We start from the raw sequence: 6,749 nt of genomic DNA, 5'->3' as shown, positions 1-6,749 counted from the left end.
ATTAATGGCACGTGGTGAAACTGGGTGGTAATGAACAGTGTATCACTTTATACCCATTAACGACCCATTATTCCGTTGGGCCGTTTCCAGCCCATGTTATCTTTCGGCCTTCTCGGGGCCCATTTATTCTTGGGCTCATTTCCACATTCGTTTACTTACGGCCCGTTACTGTCATTTTCTGCTTGTGGGCCAAATTTAGCCCGTGGTTACAGTCGGCCCGTTTGTGGCCCGTTAATACGTTGGGCCATTTTCATAGCGTCATCAAAATACGGCCGATTAACGACGGCCCATTATGGTCGGCCCATGAACGGACGATTTCAACTCTAGCCCATTTATGGCCATAATGTGGTCTGTTATTGGCCATGTTTGGCCAACCGATCATATGGCCTGTAGAAGGCCCATTGATGATACACCCCATAGAAGGCCCATTGTGTCTACGGCCCGTATAAGGCCCATTGTTTCTATGCCACGTAGAAGGCCCATTGTTTCTAGGACCCTTATAAGGCCCATTGTTTCTACGACCCGTAGGAGGCCCATGTTAACTACAGCCAGTGGGCATCAAAGTTCGCCACCAGTGCAAATATAGGGAACACCCTACACTATACAAAAATGGCTTGCTGTTTTATTCAGCCGGTGGCTGCATGTTAAGAACAAATTTTGTATCGCACCAAAACAAATTACAACTATAAAACAAAAGGAAGGTTGGCATAAAAGTTAACAGTCTAGCAGATAAATGCACCACTAGAAGTTCAGAAGCTCAGTTCATTTGACCTGACTGTTATATTTTCATGCTGTATTATCCGATGGAGTACCATAACCTTCGCCTTCAGTTCTCCTAGGCTCCTGAACAACATAGCAAATGTCTGATAGTCTGGTTTCAAAACCATGCATATCTTGACAACATTGAACAATGTCTCTCCTTGTTTCACAAAGGGTCTCTGTTAGGGAATGTACTTGTGTCTCGAGCGCAGATACAACATTGTTTTGAGCTTGCATATCTTGATCATGAGGCAGTTTGGACGAGATTGCCTTAACAACCAAGCCAATATTACGCAGGAACGTGCTTTTGGCACTGTTAGTGGACAGGTACCGACCCACTGCAGCAAGAGCTGACATTGCGGTTATAGTTGCCTCGCCACCTTCAGAAGGTGGTGGTTCCACTATTTCTTCCATAGCTCGCTGGAAAAGTTGAGGTTTTACATTAGTAGTACCAGAACAGAAGATATTAAGGAGGCAGCAAAACCAAACAAAATAGCTTTGGTCAATATACAGAACTTATTCTGGTGAACCCATGTAAAATAATAGTTGTATTTTATTGCAAAGTACATAATAAAACCAGGTTCCAAACATATGACCATGTACCATCGCTAATGTATTGTCTATTTCTTCACATTGTATTGAGGGCTAAAGATAAAGAGACAAAGTTTATAATACGGTAAGCATAGTATGCCATCATTCATATCACAAAACAACTGAGAACAGACAAACAGACAATTGTAACATTGCGTGGGCAAGTCCAGCACGGAACTAGATTACAGGTCAAGATCAAAGGAACATCACTCCTCTCTTTTAAACCTTGTAAGGTGCAATGATACGCTAAGACAATTATGTATAAAATTGAAAAGAGTAATAGACATTGGCTGCAAACCATGCAGTTCAAGGCACAAGTCAGAGTAAGTAGTAGTTAAAAGGCATGAGGATTAAGAACTTACAACAGCGGCTTTGACTGGTGTAGTCATGCCCTTCTTCTTGTTGGTGTGACAGTCCTTGAAGATTTCCACAACATTTGGTTCAGGTACTTTTTGGTCCTTGCAGGCTTTCCTCTGCATTTGGAACAAGTCAATATAGATCTGATAATATGCTACAGCAAAAAGAGTGAAACAACAGCTAATTATAAGAGCCTCACAGTGTGCAATATAGCTACGAGATCCTGTCGTCTGTTGGAATTTCACTGTCGTACGGTTGGCCTTGTTCTTTGAACAGTTCACCTACAAGAAGATAGATTTGTGTGGCACATGCGTAAATAGGACTTCAACATGTGATCTGATCACATATATATAATGTACCTGATACTTCGAATTGGACCAATGTTTAACGAGGCCTCTCTAGTCTTCATCAGATATATTTTCCACTGGAGATGTTTGGGCAAGTTCACTGTTAGCCTTGCGTTCAAAGTAAGTTTTCCTCAAGTTATACCGATACTGTCGCGAGCGGACTTGAAAACATGGGTGCAAGCTTGTCTGGTTGCATCATCTTGGCTATCCAACTTGAACCTCATCTGTCAAAAATTATGGGAGTCTCATTATCAGCAACCTAGAAAGTATTGGACAGAGCAAGACGATATTACTAGTTTCCATACATAACCATACTTATAGATAAATGGTCGAGGAAGGTGTTGAACTGGGTTTCGTCTTTGTCATTCCTGTACTGAATCCATGTTGGGAGGATACGTACATGACACCTAACAGCAACCGCTGCCTCTGATACTAACTTGGCTGACTCTATAGCATCACATGGCCTTTTTAAACCTGCCTCAAAACGGATCTCCATTCTTCCTCCTCTAGATTTAGTTAACCTATCGAGCATTATCCCTGATGTTTGTTTCCTCTTGCGCCTAGGTGCTAGTCCAACAACAAACATAGGAAGTGTTAGTGTACATCAAACTGTGAGACTACATATAAAGAAGCATGCAACTGTAACTTGACTCCAGCAACTACCTTCTTGTTGTTGAAGCTCACAAAGTTCATCTGATCTTGCCAACTCATCTTGTGTCAAGAGTGCTTCGTAAGTAGTGTCAGGTGGCAAGGGAGCTTGGGAACGTGCTGCTAGCTGAGTTGACCAACGAGTAAATCGTGTAGTTGGTGGTACTGTGGAAGGTGTTGCAACAACTAGGGTTGTCTCTGCTTGCTTGGTGGCAGCTATTTGTTTCTGTTTGGCTTGTTCCGCAACTCGTTTAGCACGAGATACCATGTTGGTACAATTTTCCACTAGACTTTGACCTTCTATTGCACCATCAGTACCAGCAGAATCTGCAGGATTCTTCCGCTTCCCTTTCCCTGTCGTTCTGTCTTTCTTCCTCTTTTTCTGTGCCATGTTAAGTCAAGCCGACAAGAGAAACGAATAACAATTTAGTTCTTCAGAACAAATTGATGCGTGATACAGACGAACTGAACTTTGATCTTAGACAACCACATGATAGGAGGATGTAATATGTAAGAAAAACAGGACGGCATGAGATAACCAGAACTATGATGTGTAAACTAAGCAGAAGACATTTCACTAAATTAGAAGCAATGCAATGGAAGGTAGACACCATATGAAAGATGCTACAAATATCGCTCTGCCAAGTTAACAGTGTCTGATCATAAATGTCGTTTAAACAAATGTAAAGCAGTACAAGAAATAAATCATATGCAAGATGCAAACAACATCACACTATCAAGTTAAAGGTCTCTCGTCATTAGTGCCATTGCATATTCACAGCTTATGATGTGTAAACTAAGGAGAAGGCATTTCAACAAATTAGAAGCAATGAAAGCTAGACACAATATGAAAGATGCAACGAATATCACTCTACCAAGTTAAAACTGTCTCGTCATAAGTGCCATTTCAACGAATTAGTAGTACAAGCTAGAAAAGAATGCGAGATGTAACCTATATCACACTCCGAAGTCAAACGTGTCTTATGATAAGTGATTGTTGCAGGTTACACAACAGTGGTAATTTGATGTAAGAACATGGTGTGATAGACAGATATTGTATGTTCAAGAAACAGGAACACGTGTCTTATTCAAGTATAATGTGTAAAGTAAGCAGATGGAATTCAACAAAATTAGAAGCAATACAAGCTAGACATCACACATAACATGCAACCACATATAACAGTGCCAAGTTAGAGGGAGCACCGGTGATGGTGCACTAGGGGAGACGTGCTCATCATAAACACAACTACGTTGAGTGTCTATGCATGTGTTGTCTTGGAAATCATCTTGGGGGGATGGAGGAGTAGAAACTGTAGAGGCCCTCCCTTTGGAAGGAGCACCTTTATCCCCTGCCTTGCTAACTTCCTTCCGCTTTATTGATTTTGAATTGTCAAGTAAAACCGACAAGAAAAAGCAATAAAATTCTCTCTTCAGAACTCATTCATGCATGATACTGACAATTACTACTTTGATGTAAGGCAAACACATTATACCAGGATGGAATATGTACGAAAAACAGGATGGCATGGCATGTTCACAACTGTTTGTGTAAACTAAGCAGAAACCATTCCAACAAATAAGAAGCAATGCAAGCTAGACACCATATGAAAGATGTGACCAATATGACTCTGCCAAGTTAAAAGCGTCCCATCATAAATGGAATTTCAACAAATTAGAAGCAGCGCATGCTATAAATCATATGAAAGATGCAACTAATATCTCACTGCATATACTAAAGGTGTCTCGTCATATTGACTGATGCGGGATACAAAAAAACAATAGTTTTATGTAAGGACATTCTTAATAGACAGATGTACTATGTACTAAATACAGGAAGGCATGTCACATTAACAGGTATAATGTATAAGCTAAGCAGAATAGCACATGCAGTTTAACCAGATTGGAAGAATTACAATCTAGACACCATATGCAACATGCAACCACATATCACGCTGCCAAGTTAGAGCAAGCACCTGCGATGCTAGTGTAGGGGAAATGCGGTAATCAACTATAGAGCTACGTTCACTATCTTCATCTAGCCTTGCTGTTTCTTGAGAATCATGTCGGGAGGCTGACGCTGCATTCTCTAAATGAGGAGTAATCCACTTGCCTGACTACCTCATCATAAGTGATTGATGAGGGATACACAAGAACATTAGTTTGATGTAAGAACATGGTTAATACATAGATGTACTAGTATGTACCAAAAACAGAAAGGCATGTCATATTCAAAGGTATAATGTGTAAGCTAAGCAGATGCAATTTAACCAAATTGGAAGCAATACAAGCTAGACATCTGGCTGGAGTGGTGAGCATGATCATCTAGGACCTGAGAGCCTGGTGGGAGGCAGGCCGCTTCGCCACCGTCGCGGCTTTTTAGTTGGCTTCCAGGTGATGCCTCTCTTTGCTAGGCTTGTCATTGGCTCGGCCAGTGCCCTGACTAGCTATTTGTCTTCTGGTGCTCACGGGATGGTGGTTCATGTAAAAATATCTTTCCTTATCTTAATAAAGACCGACTTCGGCCTTTCGAATACAAGCTAGACACCACATGGAACATGCAACCACATATGACACCGCGAAGTTAAAGCAAGCACCTGGGATGGTGGTTCATTGCGAGCGAGGTCATCAACTCCAGAGCTACGTTTACCGTCTCCATCTGCTGACACTGCACCTATTATAAGGCTGAAATGTGTCTGGCCTATCCGCGCACGACGCTGGAGCGACTTCTCTCTTTTCTTTTTTGCTTCTCTCATAGCAATAGAGTCTGAAATACCCTTGCATAAAAACACAATAGTGAGAGTATGGGTGAAGTGTGTGAAGAACTAGTGCACTGTAAAAGTAGCAGATAACAGGTGGCTAAAAAATAAATGATAGGAGACATATGATAGATCTACAACATTGCATGGCAAACAAAATTAGATTCTACTCCGTATGATTTTGTAATATATGAGCACAGGAAATGCAGGTACTCCTCCAGCACACCACCACATGTGGTCATATCAAGATAACAGTCGACTGAAAATAAATAGGTTAGTCGATTTTTTTAATGAACCGTCCCACCTATAAGGAACGGGCAGATGGCCTTCGTCTACCTCCCGCCAGTCACTGTTGACGATCTTTCTCGAACCGCCAGCGACCACAGGCCCAGACCCCTGCCTCCGCCGCCCCGCACTCCCCTCGACCTCACACCACCGCCATGCTTGGCAGCGCCCCCAGGCCATCCCTTTAATCCCGGCCGACCTCCATATCGGGTGCCGGTAGCTCTAGGCCCCACACGCCCCTAAGATAAACACCGAGGCGCTGCTTCCGCGGTGTAATAGGCAGACTAGCGCCTATTACGCTGGGGAATGCTTCCGTTAATTGGGAATCAACTGGCCAGGAATTGAAATTCAGGGGGGCGATGGACCTCTAGCTAAGGTGAAATAGTTTATGAGGAGAAACCTTGTGCATTGCGAGTTACTAGGAACATCTAGTATCAAGAAGAAGCGGTCAACTAGTGTCTTCTGTGGGATGAATACCATGCAAGCAGACACGTAAGATTTGCACGAATAAGGGAAGAGGAGTACCATTTTTGGTTGCCGGTGTGGTCGCCTCCACATGTCGCGCCAATCTTCTTCTTTTTGCCGGGGAAACCGATGTTCTGGAGGAGGGTGCAGGCTTGGACGAACCCATGGCCAAATTGTTGACTGTGTTGCCATGGCCGTATGTCGGCGAAGGGGAAGCAGATCCGAGGCGGCAAAGGACAGCGTAGCAGGAACAGCTCCGGTGCGGTGGAGGGTGGCGAAGTTGGAGCGGTAGCGGTGAGGCGCAGGACGGCGTGGTTGAACTGGCTCAGGTACAGACGACTCGGCCTCGGCTTCAACTACTAGCCGTGGAGGGCGTTGCGGTTGAGGTTGCGATGGACGACGACGTCGGGGTATCGTCTCTGGCGTGATGGAGGAGGGCGGCAGTTGATGGGTGGAATGGGATGGCGGACAGAGGACGCTGGGGTTTCGTGGCTGGTGGAGAGGTAGTTTTTGCGCCCAGGGAGTACGAATGGGGAATCAG

This window comes from Triticum dicoccoides, chromosome 7B (genome assembly GCF_002162155.2).
Source record: "Triticum dicoccoides isolate Atlit2015 ecotype Zavitan chromosome 7B, WEW_v2.0, whole genome shotgun sequence".
Lineage (NCBI taxonomy): Eukaryota > Viridiplantae > Streptophyta > Magnoliopsida > Poales > Poaceae > Triticum > Triticum dicoccoides.
The sequence above is the reverse complement of the archived record's forward strand: the minus strand, read 5'-3'. Positions refer to the sequence as shown.